This window comes from Ursus maritimus, unplaced genomic scaffold (genome assembly GCF_017311325.1).
Source record: "Ursus maritimus isolate PB19 unplaced genomic scaffold, ASM1731132v1 scaffold_12, whole genome shotgun sequence".
NCBI lineage: Eukaryota > Metazoa > Chordata > Mammalia > Carnivora > Ursidae > Ursus > Ursus maritimus.
The window spans coordinates 4,326,739-4,346,455 of record NW_024423564.1 but is presented as its reverse complement, the minus strand read 5'-3'; the positions used below and the strand labels follow the sequence as shown (position 1 = coordinate 4,346,455).

The following is a 19,717-nucleotide window of genomic DNA, read 5'->3' as shown; positions in this document are numbered from 1 at the left end:
GTCAGTATTTTTTTGCTTTTGTGGGAAGAGGATTCACTGAAGTCCTAATGCTGCCACTCTGAAAGTCTTGCCCTTCACCTTGTTTTTGAAAGGTATTTTTGCTGGACATAGAATTCCAGGTTTACAGGTTCTTTTTCTTCTTTCAGAACTTTATTGTGGAAGGAGCCAAGATGCCCTTCAATAAATGAATGGATAAAGAAGATGTGGTCCATATACACAATGGAATATTACTCAACCATCAGAAAGAACGATTACCCAACATTTGCACCAACATGGACGGGACTGGAGGAGATTATGCTAAGTGAAATAAGTCAAACAGAGAAAGACAATTACATATGGTTTTACTCATTTATGGAACATAAGAAATAGCAGGGAGATCGGTAGGAGAATGAAGGGAAGAATGAAGGGGGGATAAATTGAAGGGGGAATGAACCACGAGAGACTATGGACTCTGGGAAACAAACTGAGGGCTTCAGAGGGGAGGCGGATGGGGGATTGGGATGGGTCGGTGATGGGTACCAAGGAGGGCACATATTGCATGGAGCACTGGGTGTTATACGCAAACAATGAATCATGGAACACTTCATCAAAAACTAAGGATGTACTGCATGGTGACTAACATAACATAATAAATTTTTTAAAAAAAAACCTAAATAAATAAGTAAATAAATAAATAACCATTCACATGTTTTGCTAAAAAAATAAAAATTAAAAATAAAGATATTGCTCCACATGGGGCGCCTGGGTGGCACAGCGGTTAAGCGTCTGCCTTTGGCTCAGGGCATGATCCCGGCGTTGTGGGATCGAGCCCCACATCAGGCTCCTCTGCTATGAGCCTGCTTCTTCCTCTCCCACTCCCCCTGCTTGTGTTCCCTCTCTCGCTAGCTGTCTCTATCTCTGTCAAATAAATAAATAAAATCTTAAAAAAAAAAAAAAGATCTTGCTCCACAGTCTTTTCGCTTCCCCTGCTCTACTGAGAAGTCTGCTGTCATTTTTATCTGTTTTTCTGTACGTAGTGCCTTTTTTACTAGTTGCTCTTAAAGTTTTCTCTTTACCACTAATTTTAAGCAATTTGATTATGATTTTCTTAGTGTAGTTTTCTTTCTGTGCTGTCTGTTTGGGGTTTGTTGAGTTACTTGAATCTTTGGACTATATATTTTATCAAATTTGGGGAAATATTGGCCAGTATTTTCCCACATGTTTTTCTCCTCTTCTCTTTCTGGGCTCTGATTACAAGCATAGTAAACACTTGGTGTTGTCCCAAAGTTCCTTCATGTTCTGTTTACTGTTTTCAGTCTTTTTCTCTCTTGTTTCATTTTGGGTAGTTTCTATTGCTATGCCTTCAAGTTCACTGATCTTTTTCTGTGTATACTTCATCTCATACACTGTATGTTTTTTGCCTTAGAAGTTCAACGTTATATGTATATATAAATTTTAATTTTTTTGGTTGTCAAATGATCTTTTATTAAAATATTTTCTTTTGTTGTTCTTAGCTAGCTGGGCATTTCACTGAACCACTATTGATGTCATCTATGATGTCATCTATGATGTCATGAAGGTGGCAGACATCAACACTGCTGCCCACAGATTGGACAGTCCCCAGGATCTTTTTAATGGTTCCAGAGAAGTTCTCTGGCTAAAGATTGGTACCACATTTGTCAGGCAATTTTGACAGTCTCATCAAAAGTTATATTTCCACTGTGCTTAATGTTTCTTGGCTTCTTTCTGTCTTTTGGTGGTTCCTTGAGGACTTTGATAATCAGGGCAGAAGCAGAAGGTACCACTTAAATCTGGTCCTGTCTGTTCTGAATGGTCAGTTTCAATGTAATCCTTAGACCTTTCCACTCACCAGTTGCTTTGGTGATGTCATCACCAAACTTTTTGGAGACAGACCCAGGGGGCCAATCTTTGGGGCCAGGACAGGTGTGGCACCAACATCCCCATTGGTGTACCTCAGGTATATGACTTTGATCTTATTGGGGTCGAACTTAGGCAGCAGGGTGGAGGCAGCTGGTGTTAGATAAATCTGGATTTGGGAAAACCAGAGACAGTTGCCCCTTTGCCTGCTCTAAGCAGGAAGCCAAAAGTTATAAATTTTAATTTTTAGATTTTATTATTATATTATGATTTAAATATATATCAAATACATATATTTTTCCTTGTCTTTCCTTAATCATGTGCGTGCTTTCCTCTACCTTCTTGAACATATAAATGAACTTATAATAACTGTTTTAATGTCCTTGTCTAATAAGTTTATTATTGTATAATTTCCAAGTCTATTTTCATTTTTTTTCCTTCTTACTTTAAGTTGAATTTCTTGCCCTTTTGTATGCCTGATAATTTTGGATTGATGCCAAACATCGTAAATTTTACATAGGTGATTGATGAATTTTTAATACAGTTGACCTTTGAACAACATGGTTTGAACTGCGTGGGTCCACTTACACACAGGGTTTTGGTGGGGTTTTTTTGATACAGTACAGTACTGTAAGCATATTTTCTCTTTCTTATGATTTTTAATAACATTCTTTCTCTAGGTTACTTTATTATAAGAATACAAAATATGTGATATTATGTTTTCAGGAAGGCTTCCAGTCAACAGTAAGATGTTAGTATTTAAGTTTTGGGGAGCCAAATGTTATCTGTAGATTTTCAAGTGCATGGGAGATCTGTATTTCTTTAAGTGTTTTTGAAATTTATTTTTGGACATAGTTACTTAGAAATAATTTAAGACTAGCTATTAATTTTTGTTAGCTGGGTTCAGAATAGCCTTTTGTCTGGTGCTGTTTTGCCTCTTTACTAAAGCAATAGCCATCTGATGACTCTATGTGTGGTAAAAATTTACATTCTGATTTGTGGGACACAAACTATTCCTAGTTCTGTGTGAGCTCTGGATCTTATTCCACATGATCCTCTCTAATGATCTTTCCTTTGGCTGTCATGTGCTAATTAACATTCTGCTAAAGAGTTTAGGGGAATCCTCTGTGGAGCTCTAGATCTCTCTATATGTGCATCTCTCTCCTTTCCAGGACTTTGCCACATAAATTCTGGGTACCTTGCTCTCCTTGAACTCTGAATTTTGTTTCATTACTGAATGGAGATCACTGAACTCTGCTTTCGCACACCTTCCTTGTGCTGTGGCCTAGAAACTTTCTCAATGAAGTGAACTAGGGCATTCACAGGGTTTATGTCATTTATTTCCCTTCTCTCAATGTTCCCTATCCCATACTACCTATTGTTCAATATTTGAAACCCTTTTTCTTTTTTTTATAATACTTTTTTATTATATTTTGTTAGTCACCATACAGTACATCCCTGGTTTTTGATGTAAAGTTCAATGATTCATTAGTTGCATATAACACCCAGTGCACCATGCAATACGTGCCCTCCTTACTACCCATCACCAGCCTATCCCATTCCCCCACCCCTCTCCCCTCTGAGGCCCTCAGTTTGTTTCTCAGAGTCCATAGTCTCTCATGTTTCATTCCCCCTTCTGCTTACCCCCCTTTCTTTATCCCTTTCTTCCCCGACCGATCTTCCAAGTTCTTATGTTCCACAGATGAGAGAAACCATATGATAATTGTCTTTCTCTGCTTGACTTATTTCACTTAGCATTATCTCCTCCAGTGCCGTCCATGTTGCAGCAAATGTTGAGAAATCATTCTTTTTGATAGCTGAGTAATATCCCATTGTATATATTGACCACATCTTCTTAATCCAGTCATCTGTTGAAGGGCATCTCGAAACCCTTTTTCTTTTAATTTTGCCCATTGTTAAGGCAGAAGGGCAAGTCTGGTTACTGTATTGCATCGTGGCTGGAAGCATAAGTCCTAAACCCTGATTCTTAAAATGCACCATTGACACCTGTGCTGATAGTCAATGACAGGTGAGTACAAGAGGACTAGGAACTTATTTTGTGGCTACTGCTGTTTAGATTAAATGATAATTTAAAGAAGACATTACAGGGCACCTGGGTGGCTCAGTTGGTTGAGCTTCTGTCTTGAGCTCAGGTTATGATCCTGGGGTCCTGGGATTGAGCCCCAAGTCAAGATCCCTGCTCAGTGGGGAGTCTGTTTCTCCTTCTCCCTCTGCCCCTCCCCCTGCTTGTGCTCTCCCTCCCTCTCTCTCTCTTTCTCACTTTCTGTATCTGTCTCAAATAAATAAATAAAATCTTTAAAAAAATAAAGAAGACATTACAATTAATGCCACAGAAATAAAAAGGCACCTGGGTGGCTCAGATGGTTAAGCATCTGTCTTTGGCTCAGGTCATGATCTCCAGGTCCTGGGATGGAGCCCCATGTTGGGCTCCCAGCTCAGCAGGGAGCCCGCTTCTCCCTTTCCCTCTGCCTCGCCCACTGCTTGTGTTCTCTCTGTCTCTCTGTCTCAAATAAACAAATAAAATCTTTTTTAAAAAGCTTTGGAAGTCCTAGGCAGAGTAATCAGGGAAAGGAAGGAAATAAAAGCCATCCAAATTGGTAAGGAAGAAGCAAAACTGTCACTATTTGCAAATGACATAATAGTATGTATAAAAAACTCTAAGAACTCAACCAAGAACAAATAACAAATTATGTAAGGTTGTAGGATAAAAATCAATATACACATGATATGATGAGCACTGGATGTTACACACAACTAATAAATCATTGAAGAGTATATGAAAAACTAATGATGTACTGTATGTTGGCTAATTGAACTTAAATAAAAAAATCAATATACAAAAATCTGTTACATTTCTATACACTAATAATGAACTATCAGAAAGAGAAACTAAGAAAAGTATGCCACTTACAGTTGCATCAAAAAGAATGAAATACATAAGAACTAGGAAGATCGGTAGGGGAAGAAAGGGATAAAGAAAGGGGGGGTAATCAGAAGGCGGAATGAAGCATGAGAGACTATGGACTCTGAAAAACAAACTGAGGGCTTCAGAGGGGAGGGGGTGGGGGAATGGGATCGGCTGGTGATGGGTAGTAAGGAGGGCACGTATTGCATGGTGCACTGGGTGTTATACGGAACTGATGAATCATTAAACTTTACATCAAAAACCAGGGATGTACTGTATGGTGACTAACATAATATAATAAAAAAAAAGGAAAAAAGAAAAAAGAAAAAAAAAGAATGAAATACCTAGGGATTAATTTAACCAAGGTGAAAGACCTGTACTCTGAAAACTATAAAACATTGATGAAATAAACTGAAAAAGACACAGGTAAATGGAAAGATATTCCATGCTCATTGATTGGAAGAATGAATAATTTACAATGTCCATAGTACAACATCAATCTATAGATTCAATGCAACACCTGTCAAAATCCAACGCATTTTTCACAAAAATATATACACATGCACACAATGCAATAATATTCAGACATAAAAAAGAAGGAAATATTGCCATTTGCAACAACATGGTTGGTTCTTGAGGGCATTATGCTAAGTGAAATAAGTCAGGCAGAGAAAAACAAGTACTGTATGGCCTCACTTGTATGTGGGATCTAAAATAAAACAAAAACAAAACTGAATTCATAGATATGGAAAACAGATTGTTGGTTGCCAGAGGTGGCAAGTGGGGTGGGTGGGTGAAACGATTGAAAGGAGTCAAAAGGTATAAACTTTCAGTTACAAAATAGATAAATCCTGAGGATGATGTATAGCATGGTGACTATAGTTAATAATATTGTATTGTATATTTCAAAGTTGTTAACAGCATAAAAGTTCACATCACGAGAAAAAAATGTAATTATGTATGGTGACGGATGTTAAGTAGACTTATTGTGGTGATTACTTGGCAATATATACAAATACCAAATCATTATGCTGTACACTTGAAACTAATGTTATATGTCAATTATATCTCAATAAAAAATGAGAATTTAAGAATTAACCTTCAAACCTAATATAACGTTCAGAAGCTAAAACACTAAGGAGTATAGTTAGAACTCAAATTCAGGTCTGTGAACATAGGTATATGATAAAGACTAAATAGGTTTTGGGCATTCCGACTGAGAAACCATAACAAATTACTCAAGTTTAGCAGCTTAAAACAATGTGAATTTATTATCTCACAGCTCTGTGGGTCAGAAATCTGGGTTCCACATGGCTTGGCTGGTTCCTTGACTTAGTGTCTCAAAAGACTGAAATCAAGATGTCAGCAGGGCTGTTTCTTTCTCAGGAATCTACAGGAGAACCCCTTTCTAGGCTTATTCTGATCATTGGCAGAATTCAATGTGGCTGTAGGATGTAATCCCTATTTCCTTGCTGCGTGCCATCCAGAGGTCATGCTCATTTTCTAGAGGCTGGCTGTAACCCCTAGTTAGTGGCCCCTTTCATAGGTAGATTGGGTCCCTCATGCTTTGAATCTCTCTGACTCTTCCCTTTGCCTCATCTCTCCTGTTATATCTCTTTTCACTCTAGTTGGAGAAATTCATCTGTTTTTAAGGGCTCAAGTGATTAGATTTGGCTGACCCAGATAATCTAGGGTAATCTCCCTATATGAAGGCCCATAGCCTTAAATACATTTGTAAAGTTCATTTCACCAAGTAACATAACATAATCACAGAATCCAGTGATTAGAGAATAGACATCTTAGGGGGGCCATTATTTAGTTTATCACATCAGTGTATTAGCTAAAATCCTCATCCTAAGAAGATGGAAGAATAAACAATTGTACCCTTGGGAGACCTCTGAATTTCTCACCCTTGCTGCCATTCAGTTTCACCTTGGAGACTGAAATAAACAGATATCAAATACCATCACAAAAAATCAAAGCTGGAAGGAATGTTATCAATCACCTAGTCCAGACCTTTTATTTTACGGATTAGAAAATTAATGTACAGAGACAAGAAGCTGCTTTGACTAGTTAATGGTAGAAATGAATATTTATTCTGGATCTGCAGATCCTTGCCAATATGTGGTTTCATTAATTACCTGAGTAGGCATTTAACTATCCTTTCAAGCTTCAGTTTGTTCATCTGAAAAATGGGAATAATAATGATCTTTCCTTCTCAAAGATGTTGCAAGAATTAAAGGAAATTAGTGTATATAAGTACATAGTGCAGTAACTATACCTGGCATTTAGTAAGTGCCGGAAATGTGAGCTATCGTTGTTGTTGTTACTATTATATTATTATTTTATGAATCAAGGCTGCATCGACATATAGGCACCTTCTTTCGACTGAACTCATTCGATAACTGAATAATTTCATTGAAGTAATTGTGAATGCGAGACTTTTATGTTATATAACTGCTTTTTCAATATGATCACTTTTTTCTGCTTAAGTGACTTGAAAATTTAGATGGGTGAGAAAATCTGTACCACCTGGATTGAATCTTTATGTTAAAGTGATAAAGAAATATATAATCACTCTAATTCTCTATTTTAGTAAACCTGGTCATTATTGTACTCATAAAACAAATGTTTCTTGAGTGTCAGTTATAGGCCAGGTAATATATATATACAGGGATGAATAAAACAGACGTGATCCTTGGGGTGCCTGCCTAGCTCAGTTGGCGACACATGCGACTCTTGATATTGGGTTTGTGGGTTTGAGCCCCATGTTGGGTGCAGTGATTATTTAAAAATAAAATCTTTAAAAAATGTTTTTAAAACAGACATGATCCTTGCTCACTCAGAGCTTATTGTCTGGGGAGAAACTCACATTCATTGAGTAAATAAGTATGTAAATAAAGATCACTGTAAATTCTTTGAAGGAAAATAATAGGATGATACAAGAGATTTAAAAAGACCGATACTAGATTGGAGATTGGGATTCTCTGAGAAGTGACATTTTAGCTGAGACCCAAAGAAAGAGAAGGAATCAGCCATGTAGAGAGTGTTCATGTGGTTGGCCATGGAGATGGAAATAAATTCGTGGATTTGAAGGAGAGGAAGATGGAGAAGGAGAGAGGGGATGAGAAGGAGGAGGTTTTGCTGAAGAGTTAGATGAGGGCAGGTGATAAGAGAAAGGATGGCCTAAAGATAACTCCTAGGTTTCTGACTGGGAGTTAAGGAATATTGTTAGAAGGAAGTTTAGAGGCACTATGTCTAATTTTATCAATTACTTGTCATGTTGCATGTAGTTTCATATGATATTTGGCTTAATTTCAAAGGAAATCTTGTATAAAATATTGTGACAATCAAATCTACCTACCTCCCTGAAGGATTCTTGTGAAAAGCTGTTCAGAAAATGCAGTTGTAAAAAAGAAAAGAAAGGAAAAAAGAAAAGAAAGAGAGTAGATACAATTGTAAATATTTGTTTTACGAGAAAGAAATAAGTGAATTTAATTACAAAACAGTTGCTTAACAGTGGAGTTGATAGAGCTGATGAAATTAAAAGATCAGAGAAGGCAAGTCAATAAATAGAAAAGAATATTTTATTCTTAATACAAACAGTGTATCATTTAAGTCAATCTGGTTGGAAGGGAAATAACATTTTTAAAGGGGAACTTGCAGTGGCAGAATGGAGAGACTTATGTGTTGAAGGTTAACTATATTCACTGATCTGTTGTTCAATACTTAATTTAATCTTAACAAAAAGTCTGAAATCCAGACATTATCTCACCTTAAACATGAACAAACCCAGGTTTGTAGTAGCTAAGTAAGTTGTTCATGGTCAAGGTTAACAAGTGACAAAGCTATGATTTAATCTCAAGTCTGTATCTTTGGGGTCAAGGAATGAACCATGAGAGACTATGGACTCTGGGAAACAAACTGAGGGATTCAAAGGGGAGGGCGGTGGGGGAATGGGATAGGCTGGTGATGGGTAGTAAGGAGCGCATGTATTGCAGCATGGTGCACTGGGTGTTATACACAAGTAATGAATCATGGAACTTTACATCAAAAACTAGGGATGTACTGTATGGTGACTAACATAATATAATAAAAAATATTATTTAAAAAAAACTAGAGATGTACTGTATGGTGACTAACATAATATAATAAAAATTATTATTAAAAAAATAAATAAATAAAACTGTATCAGTAATATAAATTAAATTAAATTAAATTATATTTAAAAAATCTGTGTGGAAACCCCCCCCAAAAAAACCCAAAAAACAAACAAACAAAAAAACCAAATAGTGTAATTGCTAGGTCATAGGGTAGCTCTATTTTTAACATCTTGAGGAACCACCATACTGTTTTCCAGAGTGGCTGTATAAGCATTGGCTGGGTTTTTTTAATATATATATAATTTTTATTTTGTTATATTAGTCACCATACAGTACATCCCCAGTACTTGATGCAATTCCATGACTCACTATTTGCACATAACACCCAGTGCACCATGCAATATGTGCCCTCCTTAATACCCATCACCGGCCTATCCCAATTCCCTACCCCCCTCCCCTCTGAAGCCCTCAGTTTGTTTCCCAGAGTCCGCAGTCTGTCATGGTTCATTCCTCCTTCTGTTTACCCTCCCCCTTCATTCTTCCCTTCCTTCTCCTACCGATCTTCCTATTTCTTATGTTCCATAGATGAGTGAAACCATATGATAATTGTCTTTCTCTGCTTGACTTATTTAACTTAGCATAATCTCCTCCAGACCTGTCCACGTTGCTGTAAATGTTGGGTAATCGTTCTTTCTGATGGCTGAGTAATATTCCATTGTATATATGGACCACATCTTCTTAATCCAGTCATCTGTTGAAGGGCATCTCAGCTCCTTCCAGAGTTTAGCTATTGTGGACAATGCTGCTATGAACATTGGGGTGCATATGGCCCTTCTCTTCACTATGTCTGTATCTTTGGGGTAAATACCCAGTAGTACAATTGCTGGATCATAGGGTAGCTCAATTTTTAACTTTTTAAGGGACCTCCACACTGTTTTACAAAGTGGCTGTACCAACTTGCATTCCCACCAACAGTGTAAGAGGGATCCCCTTTCTCCACATCCCCTCCAACATTTGTTGTTTCCTGCCTTGTCAATTTTTGCCATTCTAACTAGTGTAAGGTGGTATCTCAAGGTGGTTTTGATTTGAATTACCCTGATGGCTAATGATTTTGAACATTTTTTCTTTCATGTGTCTGTTAGCCATTTGTATGTCTTCATTGGAAAAGTGTCTGATCATATCTTCTGCCCATTTTTTTATTTGATTATTTGTTTCATGTGTATTGAGTTTGAGAAGTTCTTTGTAGATCTTGGATACTAGTCTTTTATCTGTAGTGTCATTTGCAAATATATTCTCCCATTCCGTGGGCTGCCTCTTAGTTTTTTTGACTGTTTCCTTGGCTGTGCAGAAGCTTTTTATCTTGATGAAGTCCCACAAGTTCATTCTTTTTTTGTTTCTCTTGCCTTTTGAGATGTGTCATGAAAAAAGTTGCTGTGGCCAATGTCAAAGAGGTTGCGGCCTATATTCTCCTCTAGAATTTTGATGGATTCCTGTCTCACATCAAGGTCCTTCAACCATTTAGAACTTATCTTTGTGTATGGTGTGAGAGAGTGATCAAATTTCACTCTTTTGGATATAGGTGTCCAATTTTCCCAGCACCATTTATTGAAGAGACTGTCTTTTTTCCATTGGTTGTGTTTTCCTGCTTTGTCAAAGATTAGTTCCCCAAAGAGCCGAGGGTCCATTTCTGGATTCTCTATTCCGTTCCGTTGGTTTATGTGTCTGTTTTTGTGTCAGTATCATGCTGTCTTTGTGATCACAGCTTTGTAGTATAGCTTGAAATCTGGCATTGTGATGCCCCCAGCTTTGTTTTTCCTTTTCAACAATTCCTTGGTGATTTGGGGTCTTTTCTGGTTCCACACAAACTTAAGGGCTCTTTGTTCCAGTTCTTTGAAAAATGTCATCGATATTTTGATCGGGATAGCATTGAAAGTGTAGATTGCTCTGGGTAGCATGGACATTTTAACTGTGTTTATTCTTCTGATCCATGAGCATGAAATATTTTTCCATCTTTTTGTGTCTTCTTCAATGTCTTTCAAGAGTGCTCTGTAGTTTCTAGAATACAGATCCTTTTTACCTCTCTGGTTAAAGTTAATTCTGAGATAATGTATGATTTTTGGTGCTATTGTAAATGGAATGGAGTCCCTAATTTCTCTTTCTTCAGTCTCATTGTTCGTGTATAGAAATGCAACTGATTTCTTCTTTTTTATGTTTTTTTAATTATGTTATGTTAGTCACCATATAACTGATTTCTGAGCATTGGTTTTGTATCCCGCCACATTACTGAATTGCTCTATAACTTCTAGTAGTTTGGGGGTGTATTCTTTTGGGTTTTTTATATAGAGTATCATGTCATTTGTGAAGAGAGACAGTTTGACTTCTTCTTTGCCGATTTGGATACCTTTTATCCCTTTTTGTTGTCTGATTGCGATTGCAAGGACGTCTAGTACTATGTTGAATAATAGTGGCGAGAGTGGGCATCCTTGTCATGTTCCTTAAGGGAAAGTCTTTCAGCTTTTCCCCATTGAGAATGATATTTGCTGTAGGCTTTTCATAGATGGTTTTTATGAAATTGAGGAATGTACCTTATATCCCGACACTCTGAAGGGTTTTAATCAGGAAGGGATGCTGTATTGTCAAATGCTTTTTCCGCATCTATTGAGAGGTTCATATGGTTCTTGACTCTTTTCTTGTTGATATGATCTATCACACTGATTGATTTGCAAATGTTGAACCACCCTTGCATTCCAGGGATAATCCCACTTGGTCATGATGGATAATCCTTTTAATGTACTGTTGGATCCTATTAGCTAGGATCTTGTTGAGAATTTTGGTATCCATATTCATCAGGGAAATCGGTCTGTAATTGTCCTTTTTGCTGGGGTCTTTGCCTGGTTTGGGGATCAAGGTAATACTGGCCTCATAGAATGAGTTTGGTAGTTTTCCTTCTGTTTCTATTTTTTGGAACAGTTTCAGGAGAATAGGTATTATTTCTTTGAATGTTTCGTAGAATTCCCCGAGGAATCTGTCAGGCCCTGGAATCTTGTTTTGGGGGAGGTTTTTGATCATTGCTTCAATCTCTTCATAATTAATCAGTCTGTTTAAATAATCAATTTGTTCCTGTTTCAGTCTTGGTAGTTTATAGGTTTCCAGGAAGAAATCCATTTCTTCCAGGTTGTTTAATTTATTGGCATAATGTTGTTGATAAAAGTTTCTAATGATCCTTCCTATTTCATTGGTGTTGGTTGTGACCTCTCCCCTTTCATTCATAATTTTATTAATTTGGGTCCTTTCTCTATTCTTTTGAATAAGTCTGGCCGGAGGCTTATCGACCTTATTTATTCTTTCAAAGAACCAGCTTCTAGTTTTGTTGATTTGCTCTACTGTGCTCCTGGTTTCTAATTCATTGTTCTCTACTCTGATCTTGATCACCTGCCCTCTCGTGCGTGGGTTAGGCCTGTTCTTCTGTTCCAGCTCCAGCTTCTTGAGGTGAGAATATAAAAACTGCATTTTAGATTTTTCTATTCTTTTGAGTAAGGCTTGGATGGCTATGTATTTTCCCCTTAGGACCACTTTTGCAGTGTCCCACAGGTTTTGGACTGATGTGTTTTCATTCTCATTGGTCTCCAGAAATTGTTTAAACTGATTTTTAATTTCCTGGTTTACTCAATCATTTTTGAGCAGGATGGTTCTTACTTTCCAAGTGTTTGAGTTTCTTCCAAATTTTTCCTTGTGATTGAGTTCCAATTTCAAAGTATTGTGGTCTGAGAATATGCAGGGAATAATTTCAGTCTTTTGGTATCGGTTGAGACCTGTTTTGTGACCCAGTATATGATCTATTCTGGAGAAAGTTCCATGTGCATTCAAAAAGAATGAGTATTCTGTTGTTCTGGGGTGTAGTGTTCTATATATATCTATGAGGTTCATCTGGTCCAGTATGTCATTCAAAGCTCTTGTTTGTTGATTTTCTGCTTAGGTGATCTGTCTATTGCTGAGACCAGAGTGTTGAGGTCCCTACTATTTAACGTATTATTGTCTATATGTGTCTTTATTCTGGTTAAGAGTTGGCTTGTATATCTAGCTGCTTCCCTGTTGGGGGCATAGATATTTATAATTGTCATATCCACTTGTTGGATACATCCTTTAAGAATAATATACTGTCTTTCTGTATCTCTTACTACAGTCTTTACTTTAAAATCTAATCTGACTGATGTGAGAATTGCTACCCCAGCTTTCTTTTGAGGTCCATTGACATGAAAAATGGTTTTCCATCCCTTCACTTTCAGTCTGGATGTATCTTTAGGTTCAAAATGAATCTCTTGTAGACAGCAAATGGATGGGTCATGTCTTATTATCCAATCTGCAACCCTGTGGTGTTTTATGGGAGCATTTAGGCCATTCACATTGAGACTGATTATTGAGAGATATGATTTTAATGATGTCATATTTCCTGTGAAGTCTTTGTTTCTATAGATTGTAAATTTCTGTTCTGTATTACTCTTGGGGCCTTTTTACTTTTATAGAACCCCCCTTAATATCTCCTGTAAGGCTTGTTTCGTGGTTACGAATTTGGTCAGTTTCTGCTGATCCTAAAGGTCCTTATCTCTCCAACAATTCTGAATGACAGCTTTGCTGGATAAAGGATCCTTGACTGCATGTTCTTCTCAGATAGAACTTTGAAAATACCCTGCCAACCCTTCCTAGCCTTCCAGGTCTCTGTAGACAGATCTGACGTTATTCTGATATTTTTCCCTCTGTACGTAAGGATTTTCTTCCCCCGGCCGCTTTCAATACTGTATCCTTGAATCTAATATTTGCGAATTGCACTATGACGTGACCTGGTGTAGGTCTGTTCTCATTGACCTTGGGAGGCGTCCTCTCTGCTTCTTGGACATGAATGCTTGTTTCCTTTGCCAGATTAGGGAAGTTCTCAGCTACAATTTGTTCAAATATCTCTTCTAGACCTCTCTCTTTCTCCACCCCCTCGGGGATGCCCATGATTCTGACATTGGAATGTTTCATTGAGTCACTAATCTCCTGTAATCTACATTCTTGAGACTGGATTTTTTTTGAAGTAAGTTTCTGTTTTAACTTTCTCTTCTACCATCCCATCCTCCAATTCAGTAATTCGTTCTTCTGCCTCATTTACCCTGGCTGTTAGAGCGTCTAGTTTAGACTACATTTGATTCATAGCATTTTTAATTTCTGCCAGACTTGCTCTCATTTCCGCCCTTAGAGATTCTATATTCTCGTTAATATTTTCATTAATATTTTTTTCAAGCCTACACATCATCTTGACCATTGTTTCTCTGAACTCCATTTCTGATAATTTCGTATATCCATATCCATCAATTCTGTGGCAGAGACCACAGACTCATTATCTTTTCTTTGCTGGGGGAGGATTTCTCCTCCTCGTCATTCTGATGAGGAGAGGGTGCAGTGATGCCCAGAGCCCAAATTATTGACCAGGACCCAGGTAGTGTGTACTTGTTTTATAAGGTACCTTAGGGAAGTGGGCTTCTTGATTTTTCAGCCTGCCTTCTGGGGGAGGGCCCTGCCACCCTGATAGTCAGGCAATCCTGATTAGGTAGAGTCTCCGTGTCCCCTGCGAGGGGAGATGGGGATGGGCACAATGTGAGCTGGTATTTCTGGGCTTTTGTTCTCTGGTGGCTTTCCCTGGCAGTTTTCTGTGACTCTTCTGAGAGTCAGAGCACCAGTGGCCATATCCTGGCCTCTGTCTCAGAACAGACAGATCGCAGTCCACTCTCCACTGAGCTCTCTTAGGCACTTTAACTCTGTTTCTCTCAGTGCTGCTAAAAACTCTGCAGCATCCCGGGATGTGCGCCCCACAGCCTGTGCCCCAGCCCTCACCTCCAGGGCCAGCGCATCTCTGTCCTTTGTGCTTCTAACACCACCAGCTGCCCCTGTTCCCACACGCGCTCCTGAGCTCCATGGTTTGGTATGGTTCGGGTGTGCTCCAGAGTGCTGGTTTTCAGTCTGGTCGCACACGCGCTCCCGAGCTCTCAGTTTCAGTCTAGTTCGAGTGTGTGCTCCCAGCTCCGGTTTTCAGTTTGGACACGCACATGCTCCTGAGCTCCCGGTATCAGTCTGGTTCCAGTGAGCGCTCTGGAGCTCCGGTTTTCAGTCTGGTCGCACGCGTACCTGGGCTCACGGTCTCAGGCTGCTCTCTCTCAGGTGCCGGTGCACGAGTCCGGCCCCCTCCCCAGTGCAAGTGGCTACTGCTTACCGGTGCCTGAGCCGGTCGGCTCCTTCTCCCTTCCGTTTATGTTCTGATATCTGTGAGCAGATTTACGGCTCCCCGTTTCATACCTCAATATTCAGCGCTGGAGATGTTCATTTGTAGAGATCCAGATGTATCTTCCTGCGTCTCAAGCTGATTCCACGGGTTTTCGGGATGGTCTGGTAGATATCTAGCTCGACTTGGGACCAGCTGAGAAAGGGTCTCCTACTCCTCCACCATCTTTTTTCCTCCTTGCAGAAAGTGGTGCTTTTCTGTTCATAGAATTTCTGCTACTCTTTTCTTCGTTCTCCAGATGCATTCATAGGTATTCAGAATGGTTTGGTAGCTCTCCAGCTGAATTCCTGGGACCAGACGAACTTTAGGTCTCCTGCTAAGCACTGACTGTTATGCACAACTAACGAATTGTTGAACACTACATCAAAAACTAATGATGTACTATATGTTGCCTAATTGAACATAATTAAAAAAAACACAACAAAACAAAACTCCCAAGTCTGTCAAACTCCTAAACCCAATTGCTTACACCAGAGGCTGGCAAACTTTGCCAAAGGGGCCTGCAATCAGTTTAGGTTTTGTGGCCCATATTGTCTCTTTCTCAACTACTCAGTGCTGCCATTGTAGCACAAAAGTAGCCATAGATGATATATAAATGAGTGGGTGTAGCTGTAAACCAGTGAAACTATTTATAAAAGTAAGTTGATATGCTGGATTTGGCTGCTGACCACTGGCTTACACTAAGAGATAGCTTAACAGTTTCTATGAAAAATGGCGATGGCAAGACACCCAAAGCCTCATTTGAAGACAATCCACTAAGAAAATTATTTCAGATGTAAGTTAATGAACTTTAATGTTTCTTAGAGTTTGCAATGGTTATGTCACAGCCTAGCATACATTTGTTGTTCATGGTAAAGCAGAATGGCAGGACACTAATTAAAATTCTAAAATAATCTAGAAATATCATCTTACTCAACAGTTCCAAATCTGTCTTTCTCCCAGCCTTTTACTGGAGCTACTGACTAGGAAACTGAACATTGTGCACTTGACATTTTCCTTTGTTTTCCCTTTATCAATTTTTTTGAGAGGTAGTACTAGCCACAAGCATCATGAAGGAAAGAAGAGCAGACAGAGGGAGGGGTGGTCACAGATTTGAGAGTATACTGGATGACATAACTTCCGAGGCATCTAGATTGGTGGTCTGTCATAATTAGCCCCTGATAATCATAAGTTTTGCACGGCAAGTGAGATGATCAGTGTATTCATTTTCTATTGGTACCATAAAAAATTACCACAAACTTAGTGGCTTAAACACTCGCTTATTACCTCACAGTTCTGTGAGAACTCTAGACACGGCATGGCTCAACTGGGTCTTCTGTCTCACAGAAGTACAGGCACAGCATGAGCATGACTCAAGCTAACATCAAGGCGTCAGCTGAGCTGGGCTTTTATTTAGACATTTTGGGGAAGGTTACCCTTCCATGTTTATTCAAGTTGTTAGCAAAATTAAGTTTCTTATGGTTTGAGAACCAATGTTACTTTTTCCTTAATATGTTGCACCTTCATCTTCAAGCCAAAACTGACACCTGGAATCCTATTTGTGATCCAAATTTCTGACTTCATCTTCTGCTCTATTTTTAAGTGTTCATGTGATTAGATTAGTCCCACCTGCATAATCACCATATCTTCAAGTCATGCAATTAATAATCTTAATGACTCTTACAAATCCTTTCTGCCACATAATGTAACATATTCATGTGAGTAACACCAGGAGGCAAAGGTCATAGAGGTTATTTCCACACTAGTTAGAATTTGCTATTGCGACTTATTTCCAGGGAAGAGGAAGGTTGGGAGGAAAAGTATTTGGGTTCTAATTTAACTCATCAGCTGTTGTTAGCGTTAGTGCTGAAGACTGAAATTCCTTCCTTTCTTCCTTTTAACAAAAGTTTTACAGGGTACATATAAATTAACGAGAGAGATAATAGAACTTATAGACTGGTAGGGAGCCTCACAGGTTAATAGCTAATAGTGATAGTCATGACAAGTAAACACAGAGCAAAGGAGCACAGCGGTGAGGGGGAGTGCATATATTCCAGTCTCAGAGTGTTGAGTTTAACTATTTAGAAGAGATGCCATCCCATCCACCAAAGGATGAGTTAAGAGTGAGTTAGCTTTTCCAGTATTTGTCACTGTATCTCATTGTCTTTTTGTTTTCTTCCCTAATTTTCATTTCAATGAAGAAAGAGCTCAAAGAAATGGAAAATTGAACTGTGGTCACTGCATTTATTTTTCCAGGATTTTCCAACCATCCTGAATTACAAAGGCTATTCTTGGTGTTCTTGATCATTTATCTGATAATTCTTCTGGGAAATGCTCTCACATTAACAGTGATCAGAGTCAGCCCTGTCCTCCACACTCTACTGTATTATTAGCACTTGAGCTTCTTGAACTTCTGCTACTTGTCCACCACCATTCTGGACATGCTGGTGAACTTATTCCAGAAGAAGACTATGTCATACTAGGGCTGCCTTTCCCAGATGTTCCTGTGACCTGTGCTGAGGATATCTTGTTGGCTGCTATAACTTGTGAATGCTATGTAGCCATTTGCCACCTCTTTAACTGTCTGCTTCTCATGATTCCAAAGGTCTGTGTGTATTGGTTGACTGGAACTTGGCTGCGTGGCCTAGAGAATTCTGTGACACATTCAGTACTGGCAGTCATGTTCACTCTGTGTGGGTTCAACCAGATCAGCCACTTTCTCTGTGCTATCCCACTGCTCCTGGAGCTCTCCTGCTCAGACATCTCTCTCAATGAGTCTGTGCTCCATGTCACCAGCACCACCACTGGCCTGAACCCTTGCCTGTTTACTGCAATGTCTTATATACTCATCATCTCTGCCATCCATAGGATTCCCTCAGGGCAGAAACAAGGCCTCTATCTGGGCATCTCACTTCATTGTGGTGGTGACCTTCTCTGGGACAGCCAACTTCAACTATGACAATCCAATGTAGGCTACAACCCGGACATGGACATCTTTGTCTCTGTACTTTTCTGCATTGTGACCTGCATTTTGAACTCCATCATCTACAGCCTGTGAAAAAAGGAGGTCAAGGGTGCCCTGAGTAACCTGTCTGGAGAAGGTGGGTTCTGCAGTAATATTAGTGAGTAGATCAACATTTTTAATTCTGCAGAATTTTTCTTTCTTTCTTTTTAAAAAAGATTTATTTATTTATTTATTATTTATTTATTTATTTATTTTAGAAGGAGAGAGAGAGCAGGGGGAGGGACAGAGGGACAGGGAAAGAATCCTCAAGCAGACTCCCCACTGAGCATGGAGCCCAATATGGGGCTCAATCCCAAGACCTGGGATCATAACTTGAGCCAAAATCAAGAGTCAGATGCTCAGGGCATCTGGATGGCTCAGTGGGTTGGGTAGCTGACTCTTGGTTTCAGCTCAGGTCATAATCTTAGGGTCCTGAGATCAAGCCCAGCATTGGGCTCTGTGCTCAGTGGTAAGTCTTCTTATTTCTCTCCCTCTCTCTCTGCCCCTCTCCCTGCTCAAGTACTCTGTCTCTCAAAAATAAATAAATAAAATCTTAAAAAAAAAAAAGTCAAGTGCTTAACCGACTGAGCTGCCCAGGTGCCCCCAGAATTTTCTTTCTTTCTTTCTTTCTTTCTTTCTTTCTTTCTTTCTTTCTTTTTCTTACAAGTTGATCACTTTTATTTATATAATCCTTTAGTTACTTTATTAAAGTACCATGTTTATTAATTTTTAGACCATTTTAAAATTGTATATATTTAAGGTGTACAAGATAATAATTTGATATACATATGCATAGTGAAAGGGTTACTATAGTCAAACTAATTAACATATCACCTCCTCATGTAGTTACCAATTTTTAGTATGTGTGTGTGATAAGATCATCTGAAATTAATTCTCTTAACAGATTTCCAGTATTCAATACCCACAATTCCTAACAAAATAATCTGGCACTGAAATTCACTTGCATATGTCCCAAAAGAGAAAAGAAGCTGATCTCCTCATTGTATGCTGGGCAAAGATGATTGCCATGACTTTAATGAATACATGAGAGAATTAATTGTTTTTCATTTCTAACAATTTCTTTTTTTTTTATTTTTTTTAAAGATTTTATTTATTTGACAGAGATAGAGACAGCCAGCGAGAGAGGGAACACAAGCAGGGGGAGTGGGAGAGGAAGAAGCAGGCTCCCAGCGGAGGAGCCTGACGTGGGACTCGATCCCAGATCGCCGGGATCACGCCCTGAGCCGAAGGCAGATGCTTAACCGCTGTGCCACCCAGGCGCCCCTCTAACAATTTCTATTCAGGTAGTTGCCCTTGAGTTGTGTTTGTACTCTGAGGAATCTCAAAACAGCTGCCTAGAGAGAGATTACATGGTTACTCCCAAATGGTTGGTCCACAATCATTTATAAAAGTCCATCCTAGAAAAATGAATTCATTGAGAGATTGAAGAAAGATTTTTGACTCTTGTATTAAGCGTTGAGTATACTCAAGGCACAGATTGATCAGTAGTAGAGAGTGGGGTCTCCCTGTTC

General features: G+C 38.8%; 2 pseudogenes; one reads left to right on the top strand and one right to left on the bottom strand.

Annotated features, from left to right (window-relative positions):
- Positions 1-1,489: 1,489 nt before the first annotated feature.
- LOC121101999 lies at positions 1,490-16,501 on the bottom strand (annotated as a pseudogene).
- An 896-nt stretch (positions 16,502-17,397) lies between these two features.
- On the top strand, positions 17,398-18,311 carry LOC103678419 (annotated as a pseudogene).
- Positions 18,312-19,717: the final 1,406 nt, after the last annotated feature.